General features: G+C 39.1%; 1 protein-coding gene across 1 annotated transcript in view; it reads left to right on the top strand.

Moving 5' to 3' along the window:
- The first annotated feature begins 207 nt into the window (after positions 1-207).
- Positions 208-27,433, top strand: part of COL8A1 (collagen, type VIII, alpha 1) — a 137,109-nt gene continuing 109,883 nt past the window's right edge. The window contains exon 1 of the mRNA XM_008568412.1: positions 208-276. The gene's annotated coding sequence lies outside the window, so the exon portion shown is untranslated. The remainder of the gene's footprint in view (positions 277-27,433) is intronic.

The following is a 27,433-nucleotide window of genomic DNA, read 5'->3' as shown; positions in this document are numbered from 1 at the left end:
CGTCTCCTCTCCTTCCTCTGCTGCCCCCCCCCCCCCGCCACCCTCCCTCTCGCGGTCTCCGGGCTCTGCCCCCTCCGCCCCTCCCCAGAGAAGAGTGTCCAGCTCCTCCCGAGGCTGCCCGCCCGCCGCTCCTTCCCTGCCCACCTACTATGAGGAGCAGCTCCTCCCACCTGCCCATAAAAACCAAGTGCATGTTACCAGCAGCGGATCAGAGAACTTCCCCGGTCCTCTCCGTGGGAGCCCGCGAGCCTGCCTCCTGGGTCTTACGTGCTCAAGGTAAGATAACACTTCTGCAGGCAGCTCACCTTCCGGGGGCTGCTTCGGGGAAATCAGTCACGTCTGGTCAATGCGCTTATGTGGTTAGAGCTGATTATCAAGGATGCCCGATCGGTTGCTCCTTTAACTAGCAACTGGTTTGAAAACAAACTTCTGTCTGAATGGTAGAACAAAATCTCCTTTTGGACAGAAACAGCAACATAAATATTGCAAAAACGTTTTCTCTTTTTAAATCATTTTCCCCTATTGCTGACTGTTGGTGAGGTTAAAATGTATCCTTTAGTGGTGTTTTACTGAGGTTTTTCATTGTAAATATTTCACATATCAGTGGGAGCAAGGGAAACTCTGTCCCATTGTCAAAAATGTGCTCTGAAAGAACACAATTAGCTTCCTAAAAATAGCACAGTCAAAAGGTCTGCTAACAATTTTGCTGTTTTCCAACCCCCCAAGACAGCTTCTGTGAGCCCTTTACAAAATATCTTTCCAGGTTTTAGCGTGTGGAAAAAATGATGTGAACGGGTGCCCTTTGCACAGGGACAGTAATCAGGTGGCTGGGAGATAGGAAAGAACAAATCCAAATTTACAAGCTTGGGCAGAATGTGCTCTCACAAAGCTATCTTTTCATGACGTCCTAAAATGAGAATTGTATTGAAACTAAGAGGGTGAATAAAAGAACTTCCTGAATTTCTACACACACACCTAAACATAAAACGTTTCAGTATGTTTCACAGTAAGAGAGAAGTACAGGCCAGATTATACTGTACTTCTGTGTACACCAGACAGTTGTAAAGAAAGATTGGCGATGGCTGAAGTTTAATCCCGCTGGCCACCTCCTCTTCCCTCATCTAGGAAAGTAAAACCTACCTGATTGGTATCCGATTCTCAAAGAGACATTCAGTGTTTAAGCTATCCACTTTTTTAAAAAAATTGATGTCTTCTTATTCCTGAGATGGAATGAGTGTTGTGCACCTGTAAAAGGAAAAACATACTCCACAGCTACTTCTGTAAAGCCAGACACTTGGTCCATGAAGTTTGCTATTAAAATCTGTGGGCTGTGTGGGATGAAACTCTCTCATGTGGGAGAAAAACCCTCTTCAAATGTTTCCTCTAGGGAGTTGCACAAGACCGCTTAGAAAAGGCAAACCAAAGCTGCCAGTCAGGAAACCAAACCACTATTTTAGCCCTCAAGGTTCTTAAAGTAGTAGGAGAAACATTTCACTTTTTCTTTTTTTTTTTTTTTTTTTTTTGTTTGTATTGCTTCATAAGGCAAGGAAAAACTCACTAAAGCTGTAAAAAATTCTCCCCTATTAAACTAAAATCATTGAAAATTTAACTGAGGATCTTCCGAATCATTTCTCTTTATCTTCTGCATATCAAAAGAAATAAAAAAGATATTTTCAAATTCTGTTTAGGATGGAAGAGATTCAGTGCTATTATTTCAAATGAAAGAGTTACATGTAAAGCTTTCTGTCATGTTAAATTTTTCTTCATTGGAAAAAATTATTGCAAGGAGTGTGGTTTCCTTTAAGAAAATGATATAAAATTACTATTGGCCAAGATGATATGTGACCTGAGCATGTTAAAATACCTTTTATCTCATGCCACAGTGCAGACTGCTTGCTTCATGTCTGGTGTGAGTGGGTAATCAACCATGACAAGAGCACAGGTATGGGACGAGGCCAAACCAAGTGTGTGGCACATCCAAGTTAACTCTCTTATGTTAGTGTCTGACTCATGCCCATCATCACAAGGATGAAAATACACTGCTTTATTCACCAGATCCCCTTAAGGGAATTTATCTTTTCACAGAGAATGCTCCCAGTGTAAAAGAACTCTCTGTTATTCCTAAGTTTGGGGACCAAAAGTGTTCTCCAAGGGTTTGCTTCAACTTTTCCTGGTAGTTAATCCATTGGATTAGCTATGAACCATTTAACAGTAACTGCCTTCCCTATGTATCATCAAGTTCAACCCCCTAAATAACCAGGTGAGATCATCTTAGATTGCTCATGATCTGACTCACCTGGGGGCCTTCACTAGGAAAGCGATTCTTTCTCCATAAGGTACATATCAGGCAGGATGACACTTTAAGTTTTGAGAAAAATCAGTGGTGAGGTTCATGTAGTAGCCCAATATCTCCCCTTCTGCACAGGTCTCTAGCATTAGCGTCCTCTTTTTGCCACTATATATAGCTGCCCTGGATCAGGTTTATGGCCATATCTATCCAACACCATTGCAGCAGGCTTTGAAGGACTCAATGTTTCTCAAAACATAAAAGGTGAGTGGCTGCCCCTTTCACTAGAGATGCAGGGAGGGTGCTCTGCTGATTTTAAGGGCCCACTATACCTAGAGAAACACACATTTCAGATTTTCTACTATTGCCAAAACCACAAAATGGTATTCTTTACATGATCAGAAAATATATGCCACTTTTTTTTCATTTGTGAATCAAAAATCAAGGAGAGGAGGATGGGGATGAAGAGGGAATTAAGAGGGAAGCTGGAAGGATCATAGAAATGCCTTAGGAGAAGAGAAAGATCTAGATTTCTATTGCAGAACACAACTTCTCACTACTCTCATGTATATGGAGTATAAGGGGATGATGAAGAGCAAAATCCATGTCTGCTCTTGGTTTTTTGTTTTTTAATCAATGAGAGAATTTCCATCCATTAAGTTAAGATCCATCTCTACCATGCCTTTCTCTCTAACAGAAGAGAACAGCTAGACCAAAGTGATCTCAGATTTTCCCTACATTAAAACCCACAGGAATTTGCCAGTCATAATTTTAAAAGCTATATAATGGGTATAAAAACTTTAAAACCTATTTTTAACTAATGGATGGGTCACATCAACAAAACCAACCCTAACTCTTCTGAAGGGTACATTGATGGGTGATTATTCGCAAGTTAGAAGTTAGAAACAGCAATTTACTCCTTATCCATGGTCACCCCCTTGGTATGGCAACTTGCAGAGTGACTGAGACACAACTGTATTTCCCAAACTCTGATTCCTCCAAGTAACGCTCAGAGAACCAGGTCTTTCCTTTTGCCTCAACTTCCTTATCTTCAGCCAGCCCCAACCCCATAAACATACATGTGCATGATTTTAAAAATGTACAGATCTTGAGACTTGAGTGCAATCTTGTGAGAGGTGCACTAGTCTAACTATGGAGTGAAAAGAAAACCAAAAGGAGAGGAGAAGAGGAGGTTAAGAATAGAATGAATGCCCTTTGGAATTTAAGGAATTTTTCTCTTTAGCATTGTGTGAAAAGGTTCTGTCAATACCTAAAGCATCTAGGAATATATATATATAAAGGAACTGCCCACAAGTTATTACAAAATGCTAAGGATATAATGGAAAAGATCTTCCAGGGACCTGGCAGTCATTAACAATAGTTTACAACCACAATACTAAATTATAGCTCCGCTAGACTTGCCTTTTCTAGAGAGACAAGGAATGGAGAGTGGGAGAGAGAGTTAACCACATTTCAGCAGAAAAAAGCCACTAATCAGTTATTCCACTATCTCTTTAGTAACTGTGTTTTGCTCTTTGAGGAAGAGGGTTATTTATTATAGTCTTTCCTCAAGCAAATAGATTTGCAGGAAGGGGGTTAAAGGGAGTTACACAAAGTTGGAATGTCTACAATCTGGGAGCCCTGTGTATTCAAACCCACAAAGTCATTGAAATTTCATCAGACCAAACCAAAGTGAATAAGACAAAAATATTCCCCCAAAATGATCACAGAGTAATCAACTGACATAATAGTAATGAATTCTAACTTCTTACTGTAACGTCAGAGTAAAAGCAACACCTTTAGCTGATCGTGCACTATATTAACACAGACCTGACAATTCACCTTCGGTGTCCTCTATTTATTTGGGGCTCACTTCCATTGTCCTTTCTGGAATACAAAACTGATCCTTCTCTCCATCAGCACAACCTTGCAGGATTGGCAGATGCAGTCACAGTCCCTCTGTGCCCCTTCTGAAAGAAATTTCTTTTCAATTCTTATAGACCAAGTTTCTGGAGTTATCACTCATAATTGTGGCTTTTCTCATTACCCAAAATCACCTCATACTTCTCTTAGATAGATTATAAATGCTCGCCCCATCAAATAAAGAAGTTTTGCATTTGTCTAAACCTTAATTCATATACCTAGAAGAAAGGTAATTTAAAATTGCTGCTTGCCTCCAGTAGTCTCTCTGAGATGTGGTTTCAAAGCACCTTTATTTACCCACCTATTCTAACTTTTAGGAGATTAAAAAGCATAGAGAATCACAAAATATAAATGTTGGAAGGGACTTTGAAGATAATTTTAACTAAAAGTTAATTTTACAGGTGAAAAAAGGTCAGAGAGGTTGATGATTTTCCAAGGTCACCCAGATCGGTGTAGGTAGTATAACCAAGGCTGAAGTTCACGTAGCCAAACTCTCCAATCAGTTCTTGACCTTGAATAACTATACTGTGTCTCCCCATACAATGTGAATCTAAGGTGTCTCTGACTATGCTGAGCATTCTGTGGGAACTTAACAAACAGGATCCTCAGAAACCACAACTTGGAAGAGGTTTGAACCACATCTGTATCTCTGTTACAGAATGGCTAAGTAACATTGATACAAACCCTTGTGAAGCGTGAAGTCAGTGATCATCACCAATACAGGGACCTTGTACGTTTTTCTCCACGCCAGGACCCAGTACATAGTAGCTGCTTGTAAATCTGTAAGTGGGTGAGTGAATGAAAAAAAAAAAAGCTAAGTATAAAATATCCATTTATCTTAACTCCTTTCATAAAAGTCCCTATAAGGAGTCTATAGGATCTTATAGGGGCTCAAATCTTACATGTATCAAATTTAAGATTCCCCCTTGCTTCGGGAAATGTAGGCGAGTTCGTTTAGCTCTATGAGAGGCTAAGCCATTTCCCTGCCTGATGTACTTTTGCTAGTTCTTCCCACATTTACCTGAGTTCTAGAAATTATATTATTTTTCACAAGCAGGCTTAAGATTATGCTCAGCATAGTCAGAGACCATATTCATGTGATAGAACAAATGTATTAATACATGATGATTTATAGCATAACCTTCCTCTTCTCCCACCCAACAGACAATATGTTGCCAATTTAACCACCTTGTATTTTCCCAGGTCTCTAATGAGAGAAAGGGGGAAATATGCATAATGGACAATCAGAGAAAACACTAGGGACACACTGGTCAGAGGGCTCAGGCATGAGATGTGTTGTGACAGAGGGGAGGGAGATCAGGGGGCCAAGAGTGTAGAGACAGAATGGTGCAGCTAAGAGTTCATCCTTTGAAACAGAAGAGGAAGAAACCCAGAGAGTTTTGAGGTGCTAGAGAAGAGGTTTTAATATGATTGTCTGAACCCAGACCCTTTTAAATGTTTGGGAGATGAATTCCTGTTTGACTGAGGCTTCTTTAAGGACAACACCACTTGAGGACTGGGTCACAGGTAAAAACATTATAAGCAGTATATCTATTAAAATGCTTCTTACCCGTTGAACTGGGCTTCAACTGGAAAAACAGCCTCATTTGACTCTGACCCAGGATAATAACCCCATGGATATCAAGTCATTGAAATGTTCTCTGTTAAGATAACAGCACAATTATTGGTAACACATAAAATTACTCCACAACAGAAAGTGATGAAGGTAGAATAGGATATTCTTATATCATTTCTGGAAACAATCTACCCACAATATGGACAGATTTTACCCCAGATGCTTCGTCACTTTCTTCTAAAGCATGCCTGACAATTGTTTGCATATCTTTGAAATAGTAATTGTGTTTCTGAAATTGATTTATTATATGTTAAAATTAACATAGTCTATGACTGAGCATCATTGTGAAAACATTCTTTTAAGTAAGTCTTTCTTGAAGACTGACTCTCTTAAGCTCTCCATTGATGTGTTTACATCACACAATATTTAGACATTGTATCATTAGATGTGCTGAGACTAAAGACAATTAATCACTTCATGCACTATTTTTCCAACTCTAACGAAATAGGCCTGGGTGTGGGTGTCAGATATTGGCTTCTCCAGGAAATAACATGTATTCAGCCTGTTGGAGAACTTCTCCAGTCCTCTCTGTAGCTAGATAAAACAGCTGTTTTTCGGGAAGTTTGGGCCAATGGCCTCCATAATTGAGGTTTCATGTACTAGGGCAACTATGGCCGGTTTAGGTAGAACTTTCACTACCTAACAGCAGGGGAGTTAAGCTGCAGCTGCCTCCAGTTCGATTGGAGGACTTTGAATCTTAAGAGCTGTTTAAAGAGCATTGTGATGGGGCAACTGGGACACATTTTGCCAGCCATCATCCCACTTAATATGTTCCTCCAACTGTCATGCTATATACACTCTAACAATAAGCTTGAACTTGGTACTAAATTTGTGTGATGACTGGACACTATTATATTTCTTTAAAGATCTCTACATATGATTGCCCAGTCACAAAGTCAGTCATGGCGTTCATCAGGGCTATCAATCCAAGAAGTACTTGAAGAAAGACACTAGGTGGAGCTAAGAATTGGTGACTTAGGTAGCCAAGATTGTTGAGGTTGGCAGATTGAGAGAAGAATGAGGAAAGAAAAGCGATCTGCTGCAAAAATATGCTATTGTATCCACAATTCCTAGTGTTAACAACACGTCTAGTCTAGTCCCCCTTCTAGCCCCCAATCTGTTACAGCCCCCTGCTGCTCAAATGAGTGGGGAGAGAGATCATTCACCAGTAGAGGGAGCCAGGGGGCTGAGTGTCCCAATAGAAAACTGACCTCTACCCTCTAGATCTGAATTATTCTGGTAAAAGGCAAAGCGAGGTGTCCTTTGCAACAAGTGGCTAGAATGCATTGCAGTAGTACATCACGTTGTTAGTTTTCTTTTTTTAAAAAAAAGTCCTAATTTAAGCCTCTAAGAATAAATCACCCACATTTCAGCAATGCCAGAAAAGTCCGGACTTGTACAAGTTTATTTGAAAGAAAACCAAAGCAGTCTTAGCAATGTTCTTTCCAAGGTCACCACCAGCCAAGACTGAATCTAAATGTTCAATTCAGTAATAAACAAACCCTGGCAGCTGGGGGTCAGCAAGTGACAGGCTCAAAGAGGGCCGAAGATCTGCCATGACGAGACCCTTCCTGTCAGCAGGTTAAGGGGAAGGGAACTGGGAGGGAGGAAAGGACAGAAATGGGTCAAATAGCCTCCAATGCAGATGGCCCAGAACATGCTCCCCTGGATCAGGGTCTCTCCAGGGAGCAGCTAGGGCCTTGCCTAGACCGAAGTGAATACCTTTCTGTTGAACGTTTCCATTGCACAGCTGTGTGGGGATGGCTTGTTAAGACTTGAGACACTTGCATAATTCAGAACCCTTCAGGGGATAGAGATCAATTAGGACCATAAAAAAAAAAATCCTTGGCTCACCAAAGAAGGGTTGCTTGCTTTGTAAAAATTATGACATTCACAGCAAAACAGAGCAATCCTCTCTCTCTACATCTATTAATGATGTCAATTAGAGATGAAGCTATGGAGTTGGTATGCATATGGCTCAGAAATCCACCATCCCAGAAAATCTTAAGTGTTTTAATCTCAAAAGCACCTTGACTCTCTCTGGGGTATGGGGCAAGTCACTGATCATGTCTGAGCCTTAATTTATTTATCTTAAAAAGAAGAACAATTCTCAAATAACCATTCTCTTTGCCATTTAGAGACATGTGTGGTCTTGCCAAGTATTTTACAGAATGATGCCACTTAAGCACGCATTGTTAGGGTTATTTATTGAGTATGGTAAATGAATTATACATACAACATCTGGGAATAGCTCATGGTATTTATACAGAACCAGTCAAAATGGGATAAAATTTCAAATAGGCACATAACCTTCCAAGATGTAGCAAGAGCATTCCTGTTTCTTAGAATACAGAGGACAATGCCACATGTCTCAAAAGATCAGACAAGGTCAAGGGTAAGTGGAAAGAGAAAAAGAAACAATAACTGAATTATGGCTTAAAGAGTCTCAAAAGGCCTGTATGCGTACCAATCCCTATTTTGACACTAATCAAAGAATTTCTCACACACAAAAAAAGGGTTTGTGATCTAAGAATTCTATTTTACCTGGAGAAAGATGACTTTTTAATAATGACTGTTACATTGCATTAAATCTTTGCATCCCCCTTCTTCAACATTTTCCAAACTGCATTTCAAAATACTACTACCTGGAATATTAACAGGTGTTTATATAGAAAAGGGTTCTGTGGTCAAGTAAGTTTTAGAAATACTCGGTGAAACAGTATTAAACAATTTTGTTCAGGTCAAGACTTCACAGAGACCCTAATACACTATGCATATTTTCATTCTTCAAAGAAGTTACAGTAAAGTGATCCTGCACTTATTTGTCGGTAGATCTGCCCCACCTGAGAACATCCCTTGGGACGGGTGTTCTATGGAACAGCTTGGGAACAGTTTAGAAACCGCTTCCTACTTCATTATTTCAAGATCTCTTGCAGCATGATATCTTCAGTGTTGCTAGTTATTATGTAATACACGTTAAGTGTCAAGATAGGATATTTGCTGTGTCAAACTATAAAATAAGAAAAAATCCCAGTGTGATACATTTCTAAACCGAGGTGGAAAAGGAACAAAATACGCAGATGAGCATGCCTTGGTTCTGTGGCTCAATTCTTTAAAATAATAGCTGAAATGCCAGAATTATTCTAAGTTTCTCTCTCTCTCTCTCTCTGTGTGTGTGTGTGTGTGTGTGTGTGTGTGTGTGTCTATCTATCTATCTTCAGCCTCCATTTCTACCAAAAAAAAGTCTTTAGAACATTAGGCAGATTGAAACTGTCTCTTCCCTCTTCTTACCCATCCTCTGGATATTGTGTTATAAACAGAGAAGTGACCAACAATGAGCAATAAGTTCAATAAACAAGGAGCCTTGATAATTCTACAAACTAAGCTCATCAGTCTCTGAACTGGTAATTCTCTGTTTTATCTTTATTATCATTAATTAACCAAAATCATTAGCCAAATATCTTCTTTGAGCATCTGCTTTCTCACCATCAATAGGCAGATAATTTCTATAATAGCACACACTTACTGATATTCTGAAATAATTTCCTACATAAGGGATTATTTATTTTATCTATGACACTCAGGCCTCCCACCCCATAAAATTCACTATTTCTCCTAGGGCCTTAATCTGGGAATTCTCACTCCTGTTTACAAAGTTAGTCCCTGTATCCCAAAAGTGGCAGAGTTGAGCTGAGCACCCTCTCCTTCAAGAAAATAAGTCATTGAAGGAAGAAGAGAAAAATTCAAGCATATCATTAATAGTTACAATAAAACATACTATTTATTGTGTCTAACAGAACCAGACATTGTACTGGTCCCACTATCTCTATTCTCATATCAACCCTACAAGGAGGGTATTATCATTTCCAATTTAATGATGAGAAAAACGGAGCCTCTACTTGATCGAGCACTTGCCTAGGACCACACAGCTTGGAAGACACAGAGCCAGTATTTCCATCCAGGTCACACTCCAACACCCATCACCTTCCTCCTCCTCCAGGCTGCCTCTCATGATGTCTCATCCCAGCACAAAAGTAAGGAAAAAATCAACTCCCTCTGACAATGCTTCTGACTCATAAAGAAAGTGAGAAAATTCCAGTGGCTCTGTTCCTAGACACTGCTAACTGGCTCTGTTTCTTGTTTAATGCTGTGATTTTAATTTCTTTTTCTTTTTTGTATTTTTTTCCTAAAAACATGCTGTCATTTCAGAGCCAGAGAAGTAAAGGCTGTGTAATTAGAAAAGCACCAAAAAAGCTATCGTCTCTCTCTGGAATAATTTTTAAGGGCTAAGGTTTCTCCATAAACTCTCCCCAAGTGATCACAAGTTGCTTGGCACCAATCTGGTAAAGAGACTGACAGTCTAGCATGTCATTCTTAAGGCAGTAGAAATTCCCATGATAGTATGAGAAAAAGACTAGAACAGAAGTGCTCCGGCACATTAAACAAACTTGAATCTGGCTCCTCAGATCATTCTCTTTGGTCTGTCTTTTACTATAATCTATAGCCAGATGGTGAAAGTCAAGACCACTTAAATGAGTCTCCCAAGCCATGTGAGTCATCTAGGCAAATGTCTATGTTGTCTACACCTGCTGCTTAGCCTGCAGTGAGGGTTTATAGAGAAATAAGAATACCTCGAGCCCTTCCTTTGTGCTGTGTCAAAGACAAAAGAGGAAACAAAGTCTAGCTCTCTCCCCATAGTCATATTCTGCTACAGTTTTTTTTGCTTTTGTACTTGGTCTTCCCTCCCTGAATATAGTATCCCCCACTTAGTCTACTGTATTCATTTGTACTCCTCCTGCAAGGTTCGGATCAAGTATCTCCTCTTCTGTGAAGACATGCCTGCAGCCAGCTCCCTGGTGTGCCTCCTCCATGCTCCCTAGCACTCTGCACACAGCCCTGCCATGGTTGTTTCCATTCTGTGATGGCACTGTCTTGATTTATGTATCGATCTGCATACACAACTGTGAGCTCCTTGCAGACAGATTCATGTCTGCAAAGGAAAAAATAGGGATAGGGTAATAAAATGGGATGACAGTGAAAAATAAGGCTCTAAATATGCTTTTCCCTAGCCCCATAGATTGTTATAAGAAGACACAGTTTGACCTAAGTTCATTCTTGAAGCTTGATATAATCAGGATATTTCCAGACATGGTGGAAATTCCTCATTCTGAAAAGTTCCTTGACCAAAATGAACACCTTAGAAAGAAAGAAAGTTCTGAATAAATTTAGAATACTCTGATTTCTCTAGGGCTTCGTGAAGTGACTAGCAATTGATCCCTGGCTTCCTTGTGATTTCCCGAGAGGACCAAGAACTGAGCTTCCGTGTCTCTCCTTCTTTCTCGTCCCACAGCATAAATGTGTGTCCACACACAGGCACAGTGTTAGTAGGCTTTGACTCAACTCTGGAGCTAACTAGGGGGTACAAGATGAATTCCCATTGGTATGCTAATATTAAATATTGGCCTTCTGTTTTCCCAGAGCAGTTTTTTCTCTATTTCTGTGTTCCCTGTGAAGAAGGCTAAACCCTCTGCCAGCAGGTCAAGGGAGGTAGCATGTCTTTGGAATTTGACAGTGATGTGCGCATGGCACTTGCTGGCTTCCCAACAGCCCTTCAGGAATCATCATGCCAGCAGGCCAGCCATGCAATAAAACCCTGTGCCTGGCAAAGCCCACAGCAAAGTGATCAAACAGTCTGGCTGTAGATTCGATTCTGGCTTATTAATAAGCCTTGAGAAAATAAACCAGAGTGAGTCTCTAACAGCAACAGTTTACAGAGATGTTTAATGATTTCTGAGGTTGGCCACACCACATGCCTTCCTTCTGACTCAGCGAAGAGCAGGACAAGGGCAGGAGAGCCACTCAAGAAGCCAGAGCAATCAGCTGTATCTTTTCCATTCACAGCTAAGTTTATTTGGAGTGACTGGAAAAACCTTCAATGAGAATTTTTTCTAAAATAATAAAATAAAAGAATGTATCCTGCTATCATGAGCCAGACAACATCAAGAAATAATTATGGGTGTGTACTTTCCCCTAGCTTGTAAAATGTTTACAAATTGTAGTATAAGCAAGTCCTAGAGTCAATGGTAAAGATAGCAATAACATGTAACTTGTAAATTTTTTATATTTAGCCATAAAAGAATCACCATGTGTTTAAATCACATTTGAGTACACATAAATAAAATTTTCATCTACAGACATGAGCCAGTGTCTAAAGAAAGAATCCATGACTCCTTTACAACAGAGGAGGTATACGGGAGATGTATGGTATCTTGTACTTGTGAAATAGAATTCCGTGTTGCCACATCAGCAAAAGAGTGTTAGTAAGAATCTTAATTAGGGAAATTTTTAAACATGGGGATAATCTATAAATAGGGATGTTAATAATAATTAACCTTTGTAGAGAAACTCACAGTTTACCACACATATTTTTTAAACATTCCTTCATTTGAATTAGGTAGTGAAGGATTTTTATCTACATTTTACACATGAGGCAGAGGAGGCTTAAAGAGATTAAGTAAATTGCTTGACATCATTAAGACAGTGAGTGTTGGAGCTGGGATATGAACCTGGATCATCCTATCCCTGAAGTCCTCTTCTACTACTCCAGGCCTAGCCTTAACAGTATCACATCCAGAAATGATTCAGAGCATCCTGGTAGCATAAGAGAAACTGCAGCAGAGGAAAGCAGAATGGCCTGCAAAGGTTACTTAGGAAACCAGATTCAGTGATGAAGAATGTGCTGTTCAAGAAGAATAGAACCCAACCTCCCCTCAATAATATAGCCGCTAACACGCATTGAAGATTTAGTCAGCAGGAATAGTTTTGTAGGCTGTCTTCTGTACAGTTTATTATTTTAAGAACACCTAATCCATTTTAAACCTGTCTGTAAGTCTTTTAATAATACTTTTAAATCCCCTTTTTATTTAATGCCCAAATGCATGCCATTTATGGAGAAAAAATTAAATACCTTAAATTATCAATGGGAAGCCATGAATAAACAACACTGAATTTAGCAGAAGAAGTCCTAGCATCAAGTCTCACTTCTACTACCTAATAAAGCAGCCACTCTGCACAAGACTGTGAGTCTCACCAAGTCTTTTTTTCCTCTGCTCTAAAATAAGTCTACCTTTCAGGATTGTTGTGAAAGTTAGATAAGACAACATACAAGAAAGTATCTGGTACTCAGAAGGTGCTCAATAAAAGTTATTTAATAATAATGACCAATTATTGAATGCTTACTTAAGTGCCAGCACAGTGTGCATTTAGGTGAGTAAGAACTTCAAATGTTGCCTTCTACAAATTGCAAATAAGGGCACTAAAGACCTCTTTGCCTTGTAGCTCTGTAATGAACTCTGCCTGGACTCCCACTCCAGACCTCTGCTATGAGGTGGTTATGGTGGTACTGTGAGCTATTTATGGGCTGATTTATGTTTCCGGTCTTTTAGGAGTTTCTTCATTTTGTTTTGGTATCGGTTTTTTTGTTTGTTTGTTTTTTATTGTGTTGTTGTTGTTGTTTTTGTTTGCTTGCACTAAATGGCACTAGTTCAATCTCCCCACTAGTTCCACAAGGGAGGAGGTTTCCATGTCTCAGTTCAAGGGCACCTTCTTCCCTTTACCATGTCAATGCACATTATGTATAGAGTCATATTACTCATATGTACACACACACACACACACACACACACACACACACACACACTCATGTGGCATCATCAGGAATAAATGGCTATCCTGGATGTCTCAGCTAAGATCTAACTTCATCCCATGGGCTTCTGGAATTTTATGCTGCTGTGATCCACAGCACTCCCATTGAGGCTACCAGCATCCCAAATGCATCCTGGACCCTGCATTTTGATGCAGCAGTATACCTATTTAAGCCATGTGCATACTCCCTGCAACATTCAATGTCAGCACATCAGAACCCTACCTTATATGAATTCCATTTTTCTGTTTAAAAGGTCCTAAACTTTTTACCCCTGTGCCTTAATTATCAAAAAACCTTTTAGTCCAAGTTCCCTAAAGAAAATGGCTCTAAGAAATTCAATGTTAGAATAAGGAAACTAGCAAGCTATAGTGGAAGCATTTTAGCTCATAATGACAAAGAAAGAAGGACCGTAAGAATTTTAAAAGACTTTGGCCCTCAAGTTTATTACCCCAGTTTTGTTTGGTTAGGACTCCAATCTCAACCTCACTTATTCATTCATTCAACAAATAGCTATTGAGACCTAATGTGCCAAGCCCTGTGCTAAACACTATCAAGAACTGTTTCTCCTATACCCATGATTTGCAGTTGAAAGGCATAGAAACCAGTAAAAAGCCACTTGGAGCATAAATGCACAAGGAATGTGAAAACCCATTTTCTCCTTTTTTTCAGAAGGGGAGTCCACTTTTTGTGCATTTTTCATACTATTCATGGTGTTCTAAGCCTTCCCTGGGGCCTATGTTTTCTCACAACATGCCCGTTCTCACCCAGCAGAAGGTTGTCACTCAAGGACTGTCATGGAAAATAAATTCAAGCCCCATCCCACTCCCTAAGAGCCAAAAAGGTAACAAATCCGCAACTTAATAGGTGTCTTCTCAGACATTCAACACACATATATAAAAATCTACAAAACAGTAAACTATCTTTTATCTGGTATTCTTTCACCTAAAAGTGTTATGAAATCTTCTTCAATTTGTTGCTATTAATGTATAATGAATACTGATGGTCCCAAGGATCACTCTGAAACACTTGAGAGATCCTGTGGCCCTGGAACAGCGTCAGGAGCTCAGCATTCGATAAACACTTGTTAGATGAATACTATCTGAATCACTGGAGAAAAATGAAATTATTGCTAGTTGGGTTTAGAAGTAAGATGTATTTAAGATAACATTTCATTTGTCTAGAATTCTAATTTCTAAAAATTTTCAACTCTCTAGTATGCAACTGAGGACAAAAAGCAAGTCAAAAGTGCTCAGAGAATAAAAGACAGTGGTCATTGAGGTTCATATTCATAAGCAATTACATGAAGTCCTCACTTCAAGGCTATTTACTTTTACTTTACAAATAATTCTAACAATTATGGTTCTCTGAGTTCCAGAAACATAGCAAATCTTAAGTACCTAACTAGAAATGGAAAAGGAGCTGCGACTAGTTAGAGCACTGACAGCGGGAAGAAACAGAAGTATGGAAGCCTAGCAGTGAAGGAAGAAACAAAGAAGCTATAAAAAGGATAAGGACTTTAAAAGCATAATGGCTTTCATTGTGGAGACAAGTAATTGCACAGCCTTACAAAGTTCCTAAGGGAATCACTAAATCACAGCTGAGTATAAATTTATTGACATATTTAGTAGCATCTTTTAGGAATTAAAGAAATTATCTATTTTAAATATATCATATCAAAACAAGCATATTTTGATCCTTAAAGATGTAGAGTATTAGCAACTAGAAAAATTTTAATCATCCAAAATGTCTTATTCCCTGAAGATTCTGGAAAGTTGAAGGTATTCTAAGGTGTTTGCATGTGTGTGTGCACACACACATGCAAACATGCATATAAATTATATGAAATAGAATTCCTGTAAGCTAGAAAACCTCATCTCCCTAACATGCAGTATGACAGCTGATTAACTATTTTGGTTGTCGGCTTCCAATAAAAGCATGATCAAAGTGGTTACCTGGAATCCAAAACCTTAAGTTTATGCTTTCTTTTCATCTAATGCTGCCGAGACCAGGGAAATTACCTCACTGCTCAGTGACTCAATTTATCTATTTGTATAACGAGAAAAACAAAAGCTTGCTTCACAAGGGGCTGATGGACTTAGTTCCTATTTCAAAATTTGAAAATTATTATTTTTTTTTTTCCTTTTTGTCTTTTTTCGTGTCCGGCAACGGATCACACCCTCGGTGTCACACCTGCACCTCGCTCAGCCAGTGAGCGGGAACCGGTCTGTATGTGGGATCCGAACCCTCGGCGGGAGCGCCGCCACGCTCCCAAGCAGCGCACTGTAGCAGTGCGCCACCCGGCCGGCCCTGAAAATTCTTAATATAAATCCCAATAATAGCCTGGCTTGGGGTTATTATATTTTAAGCAAATACACCTCAAGAAAAAGATGCAAAGGAAATCAGTCTTTCTTTCCCTGCTTTTCTTTCCTTAAAATCTTTCTTTTCCAAAGAACACAACAAAGAAACAAAGAGCCAAACACACTGACTCACGTCTTTTTCTAATAGTGTTGTGGTCAATTTGATCCCGCATAAAAAAGTAGTAGGGAAGCTTTGAACTCTGGGTTTTGGAAGGCCAACAGTGGAAAAACGTCTTTGGTAGAAAGAACAGCACATTCCAGATCTGTCCAAATCTGTCCAGTGTCACGCCTTTGTGAGAAAAGCCCACGTGGGCATGCCATCCCCACTGAAGCCCTTTTCCATTGTCAAAATGTTCCGAGAAAGAAATGGCTGAACTTTGCCTTTCGATGAAATCTTGAGTTGGTTTTTCTGTATTTTTTTTCAGACCTTACTCATTCAAGCTTTAAGATGGTTTCTCAACTTGAACTTGCTTCTAGGACAGATAGGAAAATGGTGTAGCTTTGTGCCTAGAAAACTTGGCTCCATCCTTCTATGGGAGGAAAAGTTCTAAGTGCTTCAGAAAGCTGAAGATGCACTGAGACTCTTCACTAAGATTTCTGATACTAAAATTGGTTGTTACATCCCAAGGTTGATTAGATGCCTTGCCTTTTGTTCTCTTAGATGTTGCTTTCGTGAAGTCTGTCACCATCTAACATAGAAATATGACTGTATAGTATACGAAGGACTTTCATGTACATTAATTCATTTGTCAGGTCTAGTGTGCCTCTGACTTTATCATCCTTTATAGTTGTTTCTTGTTTTTTTGTTTTAATTTTTTTCCTTCTATGAATTTATTTTTTAATTGCCACATATTGATTGTATATATTTATGGGGTACAGATTTATATTTCAAAACATGTGTACAGCATGTGATGATCAAATCAGGGTAATTAACATATTCATCATCACAAAAATTTATCATTTCTTTGTGATGAGAGCATTTGAGTTCCTTTTTTCTAGCCATTTAAGAACATACAATAAATTATTGTTAATTATAGAAGCCTAGAACTACTGTACACCACTAAAACTTATTTTTCCTGTCTAGCTGTGATTTTGTAACTGTTAACTAACCTTTAAAGACACTGACAGTCTGAAAAATAATAGTGTTGGTAGATTTCTAAATGGCTAGTGCCATTCTTTGGCTAAGATTGGGCACTTGGCTTATCCTCCATATCACCCAATTGAAGCTTTATCTCAGTTCTAAAATCTCATTACCTAAAATGCTGTAAGAGACATGTCAAGTGTCCTCACTCTTTTCTCCGTGAGAAGAAACACCCTCGATTTACTGTTACCAAACACACATGTTTGCTGCAGGCTATTCTGTCTCTGTTCCCTCGTTGCGTTGCAGTGGACGTGGTATTCCTCTTTCTTCCACTCTGCCCTCACCTGTTCTCTGAGTCCTTCTCGTCTCACGGCCCCTCCTTCTTCATCTGAACGATTTGCACCATCCGCCACGTGTAACGTTCTTTCTCAGTGCAGACCTGATTGCGACTCGCCCCTGTTGGAAAACTTTCAGAGATGTTTCATGACCCTCCATTAGAGTCCAAACTCCATTTCAGGGTGGACAGGACCTCATAATCTGGCCTGCCCATCTTTCCAGCACCATCCCTTGCCATGCCACCTGCTGCCACCAACCCCACTCCATACTATAGCCACAGTTCTCTGTCAAAGCACTAGACTTCTTATATTTTAGGGCTTTCATTCACACTGTTCTGTTCTTTCTGCCTAGAACACTCTGCCTTCTCATCACCTCCCAACTCCCTGAGCTTTCCCAGAAGCCTTCTTTGACCCTCTGGACTAGATTAAGTGGCCCTGTTCTGTGTTCTCACATTGCAACATCTCTCTATGGCATATGCACTCTCATTGCTTCTGTTTAATTAACTGACTGTCTCCCCTGCTGCCCTATAAACCCCGTTATGGCCTAACTTGAGTCTGCTTTACCAGGCAATGTGTCTCCAATGCAGAGCTTAAAACCAACTGCAGGTACTCGGTATTGGTTGAATAAAAAAAAGAATAAAGGATACACAGTTGTTAATTAGAGAAGCACGGATATCCAAGGCAAAGCAGTATATTCAAAGGTCAGCCAGGGTCTAGAAAAAGTGAGTAGTCAAAAGTCTGGTCAAAGAAGTCAGAGAAGAAGTCTTTAGCAACCAAAAGTACAGGCAGGAAGAAAAGGTCTAAGACAGGCCCTTAGCAATAATGGTAAGCAAAACTGATCATCGCAACACCCAGCCAGTCTCTCTCACCACAACGGGGGCAGAGTTTACCAGAGTGGGTGTAAGTGTGGTCCAAGGACTACCTGTATCATGATTCCACATGCCCAGCCAGCCCTACTAAATCAGAATCTCATGGGCTGAGGCCAGAAATCTGCATTTTGAGCCAGTATTATAGGTGACTGGTAATTCTTATGCACCATAAGTCCTAAAGCTGGTTGAGTAGGGAGGATAAGAGCAGGAAGAAAATACCATTCCCTGATGATGGTTGGCTCAGCACTGTGAGCCCCTGGCAGCTCCACAGGTAGTTTATGACTCACTCATAAGGTCACCTTTGCCCTGGTTCATCTACATGAGCGAATGCATAGCTGACTCGTGGTCGTGTGTATGTGGAAGAGAAGGGGAACTTTCATGCACTTCAGTCACAGCCCTCATTTAACTGTCACCACTGCCTCCTCCTCCTGTTTGGAGCAGGGACCAGAATAATCCATCTGTTTATTCTGTCTGGACTGATGTATATTTAACCAACATTCAATATAACAACATTTCCCTTGTCCAAGACCTGGACAAAGTGCTAATAATAATAACTATTAATTCATTGTAAGCAATTACTTCTCTGAGGAAAACAAAAATGTCCCCTTTTAGCCCTACTGAGACTGTGGTTTTAAAGCCCATTCCAATCTTGCATTATTGTCAAAGAAAAATAATTAGATATGGCTGCCTGACAAAAACTTTTAGAAAGTTCTATGTGAGGAAAAGAGGTTCACCTCAAACCAACATGTCCCATTTGGATCTTGTGTTCCAAGCAGTCTCGTTTTTTCCTTTGGGTTTTACACACCTTTTTGTCATTTATAGTCATGCCCATAATCTGTCATGCTCACAATGAGTCCAGAATAAACACTCAATTTCTGTTACTCTTCTGTTACTTAAGATTATCCTTCACCACCCTCCGCAGACTCTGTTCTATCACTGGCCATCTAATGTCAGTGAACTGCATGGTAAGTCCCCAACAAACTGGGACATATGTGATATGGGCAGGAAAAACAATACATCTTGACTTTACCACAGTAGTTTGAATCAAATTTTTAAGTGTAATCAAAATATATTTTTACAAGCAAATAGAGCCAATAAACTAGAAAAGCTGTATGGAAGCACCAGGCCCGATTTCTTTGGTTTTTAATAAACTGCAATAGAGGACTTTAGGAACAGTAAGACATTTACATTCCAACCTGGGGTCAAGCAGTAAGACAAGAGCGAGGTGCATCACAAGTGCTCTGTATGGAAAGTTCCAGCAGGGAAAGAGGAGGAAATATTTAAGAGCACAGTGGCTTTGTCTAAATTCTCTGTGATAGTATGGGGACCTCATGTGCCTTTACAGAAGTGGTATGATTAAAAAATCAACATTGCCTTTTTTCCCCTTTCTGATCCCAAGATCTATAAGCATGATTACCCTCCTATAATTATTATTTTTAAAAAATGTAACCACAAAGGAAATATCCTCCTGGGCCAGGACCTTTTCAATTGCAGTGACGTAACTCCCACCAAATCAATGGGACATCACCTCCCGCCATCGCTGTGCCATCCATTGTCAGCCTAGCCTTTCCAGCCCCAGAAACTAGAAGTCTGTGGGGCTCAGTGGGACTGGTAACGGGAAGAAGAATTCTGGGCTGTGAGACTGAATGTGTGGCGTACACTAAATCATTCAGGCATACCCGCTTCTCCTGTAATTTCTCACTATGAATTGGAATGGATGTATTTACTCAATTTATAAAAGGGCACCATTCATTAAAGTAAATCACTCGAGGTAAAAGAACTAATTATAGAGTTTCAGTAAAAGTGAAGTAAAAGCTTTTCACCCTAGGGCTAGGGGCAGAAACAATTTCTGAGTTACTGGTTTTTAACCATGTGTACATGTTAAGTTCCAGGGAGCATGATTTGACCCAAATTTGTCTAATAGCTAACCATAATGTTGCAGGCTTTTACTGTTTGTAGATCAGTTATGTATAAAAACATTCTTATCAATGTCTATGTAAATATTTTTAAAGTACATCTTGATGCAGTGCTGGCAAGGGAATGAAGATGGGGGAATGCTTATACACTGCTGGTAGGAGTTTACATGGCTACCACTTTTGGAGGATGAACCCCAAGGAGCTATCCTACTCACATGTAGGATAGATAATTGAAGACTCACAAGTATGTCTTAGGATATAAGAATAATTGTGTTCATCAAAGGACACCATCAACAGAGTGAAAAGGTAGTCTACAGAATGGGAAAAAATACTTACATATCACATACCTGATAAGGGGTTAATATCTAGAATATATGAAGAACTCCTACAACTCAACAACAACAACAAAACAGCCCAATTCAAAAATGGACAAAAGACTTGAATAAACATTTTCCGAAGAATGTATACAAATGGCCAACATACATATGAAAAGATGCTCAATATCACTGATCATTAGGGAAATGAAAATTAAAACTACACTGAGATACCACCTCACACACATTAGGATAGTATGAGGAAGGAAGGAAGAAAGAAAATAACAGGTGTTACTGCAGTCATGGAGAAATTGGAACCCTGTGCACTGTTGGGAGGAATGTAAAATGGCACAGCCACTATGGAAAACAGTATGGCAGTTCCTAAAAAAACTAAAAACAGAATTACTATATAACCCAACAATTCTGCTTCTGGTTATATAGCCAAAAGAACTGAAAGTAGGATCTGACATTTGTGCACCCACATTTATAGCAGCATTATTCACAATAGCCAAAAGGTGGAAGCAACCCAGGTGTCCATCGGTGAATGAACAGATGAACAAATTGTGATATGTGCACACAATGGAATGTTATTTAGCCTTAAAAAGGAAGGAAACTCTGACACATGCTACAACCCAGATGAACCCTGAGAACATTATGCTAAGTGGAAAAAGCCAGTCAGGAAAAGACAAATACTGTATGATTACACTTATACGAGGTACCGAGTTGGTTAATGCATATAGAGTTTCAGTTTTACAAGATGAAGAGTTAAATCACAATGGAGGTTGGTTGCGCAACTGTGTGAATGTATATATCACTACTGAACTGTACACTTAAAAATGGTTGAGATGGTAAATTTTTATTGTCTTTATATATTTTATTATTTGGCATATAGATTTTTCATTAACTTTTTCACTTAATATAATTTATGTTTTACAGCAGTCTTAAGGTCACAGCAAAATTAAGAGGAAGGTACAGAGATTGTCCACATACTTCCTGTCCCCACACAGGCACAGCTTCCCCTAATAACAGCATCCTCCACCAGAGTGGTAAAATTGTTACAATTGGTAAACCTACAATGGCACATCATTATCACCCAAAGTGCAAAGTTTACATAGTAAACTTGGTAAGTTTTATGTTTATACATCGCTGGTAGGAGTCTATATGGCTACCACTTTTGGAGGGTGAACCCCAAGAAGCTATCCTATTCACATGTAGGAGAGATGAACAACATGCTTATAATTAACATTTTAGTTTGCTAGGAGTGACATAACAAACTAGGTGACAGAACATGTCACAAGCTGGGTAGCTTAGACCAGTTCTGGAGGTTAGAAGTCCAAGACCAAGACATTGGAAGAGTTAGTTTCTTTGGAGGGCTATGAGGAGGTATCTGCTAAGTTACTGGGGGTTAGGACTTCAACATATAAATATGGGGGGACAAAATTCAACCCATAACAATAATCTTATTTTTGATTTTTAGAAAGTTAAATACATGCATATATACATATGTGTATATAAGTGGGTGTGTGTGTGAATATGTGAATATGTAAAGGACTGAATAGTACACAGCAAACTGCTAACTGGAGTTACCCCCTGTGAAATGGAGGGTAGCTGGAGGCTAGATGAGCAGTATTTACACTTTTGATCTCCACAGTTTTTAATTGATTGAAAAATGTCCAACAAGAATGTGTAACTATTACAAATTTAAGCAAGCAATTTAAAAGCTTTTAATGCACTTTATAGGTGTCCATCAAGGTAGATATAGGGCTGCCTTGGAGAGAAGTGGGGACTGTAAAAATTAAGTGATCCAAAATTATTGGAATAAAATACCTTTCAGACAGTAATGTGCTAAGCAGTAATATTCTGTGTGTTACCAAAAAAGGGCTTGTGAGTCAGTGGCAGAGTGGAAATAGCACTGAACTTGAAGTCCAGATGGAGTTCCATTTCTGGCATTAGCTGGCCATGTGACCTTAGGTTCTTAACCACACTGACGTTTGTACTTTTATCTTTAAATATTTTTGTAAATTTCAGATATGCAGTCTCTTGGTCTATGTTCATTCCGATCTGGATCATACACATATATTGTGAGTCACAACGAAATTTGACTGAGCCTAAAAATAGCCAACCGTTACTTCTAGACAAAGGTCTGAAAAGAGAGGCCATTGGTCTGAGCTCTGTACTTGGAGGCCAGTGTATCAATATGCTGGTTCCTCTACTCTGCCCCTGCAACGTGCCCATGGCGCCTTCCGCAAGTGCTGTGGGAAGGATAACTCCACTGCAGACCCACACTCAAAGGCAAAATTGAACCCACAAACTTGTGTCGACCCTCCAGAGCTTCTCTTCACTCCATCATTCAATCAAGAAATAATTATTAAGTACCCATCATGAGTCAGGACTATATCAGGCCCTGGGGATTCATTTACCAGCAAAATAAACAAGGTCTATTCAGTATAAGGAGGTTAAGCTCCCAGATGAGACAGACAAGAAAACAAGCTATTACAAGACAATGTGAAATGTTTCGATAAAGGAATTGCAGGGCGCTGGGGGGAGCCCAGCTCTCTGAGTAAGCAGTCCCGAATTCAGTCAGACTTGAAGGTTTTTCAAAGGCTTCTCTTCACATAATTGTGTCAACTCAGGTTTGAAATTCATAAGTTGGAGAATTTTGCCCAGTACACACTGGCTTTCCAAGAAGTCTGTCTTTTGGTTGTGTCTCTGGCTGCTGGGGAGGGGCTTGGCTCAGGTGGGAAGTAACCAAGCACCTGTGGTTCAGCAGCTCAAAGGAGAAACGGTAGCATCTCAGACTTGGGTACATCCTTTCAGCTTCCTGGATGGCGATACGTTTTCACTTTAGACAGGTGAATCTGCCCTGTCAAATCCAAGTTTAAAGGATCACAGGTCCTTAATGGGGAAGGAATAAGTATTCCTCATCAGAGTCAAAATCTACCATAGCCTACTCCCCACTTGTACTGATCATGTACATCAAACACCAAGTCTCCCTCTCACAGTCCTCCAAATGTGTTTGTTAGTTTCTTCAGGAACAGCACATGCCAGGGTGGGTGACAGGGTTCACTTCCCTTTGCTCTAAATCCCCTCAGAATTCCTGTTTTAGTCTCGTCTTCTGCTCTCTGTTTTGTAACATTGGGCTACAAAGCTCAAGCGAATATGCAGTTGTCCAGAATTTTTATTTCTTAAGGAATTCTGATTGAAGTAGTGGTGGTGTTTTGTTTAGTCCTTGCACTGCAATGAACTCTATAAATTTACCAAATCCCAATGCAAACTGATGTCTGACTCTGCAACCTTTATTTCTTATTTTTCAATAAAGCTCACTGTCATTTTTTTCCTATTAATTGACTTCTGAAATCATGAAAAATCTACACTATAGGAAACAAGCTTGGTAAGAAAGTGATAAAGAAGGTGGTAAAGATTTTTCCCACAGAGAGAGAGCCCTGGATCCTTTGCTAAAGCCAGGTTCTATCTGGAGCAGGGACGGTTGTGGGGAGAACTTTTTAAAATCTACAGATGTTCCCTGACTTACCATGGGATCACATCTGGTTAAACCCATTGTAAACTGAAAATATCATAACCTGAAAATGCATTTAATACACCTAACCTACCAAACATCATAGCTTAGCCTAGTCTGCTGTAAACGTGCTCAGAACACTTACATTAGCCTACAGATGGTCAAAATCGTCCAACACAAAGCCTATTTTATAATAAAGTGTTTAATACTGTACACAGATGGGAGTTTGGTAGGCATGATGGGATGAGAAAACACAAACACAACATTCAAAAGACCTGGCAATCCAGTACAGCATAGGGTATCGGTTGTTTACCCTTGTGATCTCATGGCTGACAGGGAGCCGTAGCTCAATGCCACTGCCCAGCATCTCCAGAGAGTATCCTACCTCATGTTGCTAGCCTGCAAAGGACCAAAATTCAAAATTCAAAGTAGGGTTTCTACTGAATGCATATCGCTTTCCCACCACGATAAAGTTGAAAAATCTTAAGTCTAGCCATCATAAGTTGGGATCATGATCATCTGTACAGGAATTTCTAAAACAATGGAATCATAACTTTAGGGTGCATACTAATCAGCAGAGGAGCTTGTTAAAATGCAGCTTCCTGAGCCCTGTCCCCCAGAGATTCTGACTTGATAGCTCTGGGTGGAACTTAATATTAACCTTAGGGGATCTTATACAGGTGTCTTGGATTCTAACTGGGATCCTACACAGCAATTTCAGTACAACAGGAAAACATCCTTTTATTTATGCTACATGAAATACTGCCTTTGGATTCACGTCTCCCTCAGGGGCTAACATGGTGCTTTGTTGTGCAAGCAGTGATGGAGACAGTCAATAAATGCTTCTTGAATTGAATTCTTGATGTAGGATTATGTACTTGAGATGTTGATCAGAAATTTCAGACCTCAAACTGAAACCTGCTGGAAGAAACTATGGATATCACCTTCTGAATTCCGATGAAATCACAGAGACTACAGACCCCCGTGGGAATTTTGAAACCCCACTCTGAACTTTCACAGGGTTTAGGGCTGGATGGTTCCCCAAGTGCTCCAGTCATCACAAAATCTTCCATGTAAAGAAACAACAGGGACAATATTTTCAAAATTAAATCCACACTTAGGGGGAAATTAAAAACAGAAACGTGTTAATGCGGTAGTCTTCCATCTCTGCTTGCTGTAAGCTCCTTGGGCTTCCAATTGTGTCTTTCTTTAGCTTCTGGAATCTAATGTCATCTAAGTTCCAAAACTGAAACATTTTGCCACAATTCACAAATGTTTTATAATCCTCCTCCTTGGGATTTGATTTATATTGTGGGCCTTGTCACTGGGTTGTCTTTCTGCCACGTTCAGATAAAGTGGGGCTGTCCTTGTTCTGCTTTCACATTCACAGTGCCACCATTTTTGTACCTTCACCGAGCACATTAGATACATCCCTCTGTAATATACATTCAGGGAATGAAATTTCAGATTAATGTTATTGGGGTGAAGGGGTGGATTAATCTAATTTTGCTGATTTCAACTATCCATTAGAATTTGTCTCACATCTTTATACAAACCAATTTCCCTCTCTGTCCTTTCCTTTCTTCCTCAATAATAAGAGATGACATCTACTTTTCTCAAACAAATGTTATGAGAATTAAGGCTCAAATGCTATGGAAATCAGGACATGATACCCCAATGTTTCTTCCAGTAGGTTTCAGTTTGAAGTCTGAAATTTCTGATCAGCATCTCAAGTACCTAACCTTGTATAGAAGAATATTTGTATAACAAAATTTTGAGTTTATGAAAGAAACTCCTTTAATTCTATCACAAGTTCTGTAATTAAATGCACATCCTTAACAACCTGTAGTCTTCATTTTACTTATCTGTCAATTTAGGACCAGACTAATTTATTGTCCATATACTATTTATTCTGTAGCAAATTCCATGGAGAGCATTTACTATATATTATTAATTTATTTTATATTCATGATATCTATACATGAGAGGAACCATAATCTGCATTTTGTAAATGAAGAGACAAATTTGGGAAGGTTAAGTAACTTACACAGCATATTGCTTGGCTAATGAGTGATTGAATTCAAACCCCTATTTATTTAGTTTCAAAACCCAAGTTCTTAACTGCTACAATTTGCTGTGACTCTAAATGAGCTCTGAACTTTCTAAACCGCTTCTTTGGGTTCCAAGTTCTGAGTCTCAAAGCTTTTATTTCATTGCAAGAGGCATCATTGGGAAATTATTATTGCTGGTTCAGTACATAATAACAAATAGTATACCTTGGTTTTTTATAACTTTTTTGTGTTGTGAATGGTGGAGAGGAGATAAAAAATATATATCGGGAAGATTCATCATCTTTGACCTTCTCTTTCAAAAATACTCTACCTAAACAATTTTTTTTCTTATTTTCAAGATTCCCCCTAATAGAAATTATACGGCCTTCCTCAGAAGACCATCTATTGCTTACTATTTGGAGGAAATATTTTCTCTGTCTGATGTGGCTCTCTTCTGTTCTAATTTATTGTCGGTACTTTAGAGTGAATTTGATTATTGTTTACTATCGCTTTCTTATGACGGGGAATAATAGAACAGGATGTGCTTAAGGGGACATACAAAAACATTGAATTGAGACCCAACAAGGAATGTTAATTCCTTCTTGCAGTTAGTGTTTCAGGGGTTGTCAGTTTGCACAGATTAAAAACAGAAGGAATAAAATGTCCATAGATGGATAGGTGAGGCATTCAAGTCTTACATAAAAGAGAAAAGGAAGTGTACTTTATCATCTACTCCTCTAAATAACAAAAATTCAGTATCATCCATGCCTGGGTATTTTCCTCTTTGAGAAATAACTCATAAGGAAGAGGGTGGAGAGGAAGGAAAGGTAGCTCCAGCTGATATATAAACTGATTCCTTCAAGAATTATCTAATATGCTTAATAAGAATTATCTTTTCCATATGTGCTGCCCAAAAAAGTGAAAAATGTCTTGTTCATCAGTCTCTGAGGTAGTGAATAATGATTTTTTCTATCTGCTAACCACTTAGTGAAAGGGAAGAAACATTTGAAAAAATAATACAGCAAACTTTTTTTAAAATTAGAAATGAATGAGAATTTGTAGACCTCTTTTATTATTATTATTAATTTTTTTTTGGACTTTGGCAAGGCTATTATAAATAGCATTTTATAAAAACTGTCTGGCTAAAGCAAAACAAATGTTTCCTGTCAGCATGGAAAAAGAAATTCCTGTCTAAAATTGTGTTATCTGGTTTTTAGTTCACTTAATTAAAAAAGCTGTTAAATGTCATGTTACATGTCATCAAATGCCCTTTTTAAAACTGATTTCAATTTTTCATTAGTTTATTCCAACTTTTGTGTTCAATTTAATACTTTAGGGGTTTCTTTTAAGTAGAGTCATCATTTCCAAAAGCCAAAATACACTGTTTTTGCTATAACTACTTTTTGCACATCAAACTTAAAAATATATAATAATGTACAAAT

The sequence above is a fragment of the Galeopterus variegatus genome, unplaced genomic scaffold (genome assembly GCF_000696425.1).
Source record: "Galeopterus variegatus unplaced genomic scaffold, G_variegatus-3.0.2 Scaffold408, whole genome shotgun sequence".
NCBI lineage: Eukaryota > Metazoa > Chordata > Mammalia > Dermoptera > Cynocephalidae > Galeopterus > Galeopterus variegatus.
This window is presented reverse-complemented; position numbering and strand designations above follow the sequence as displayed.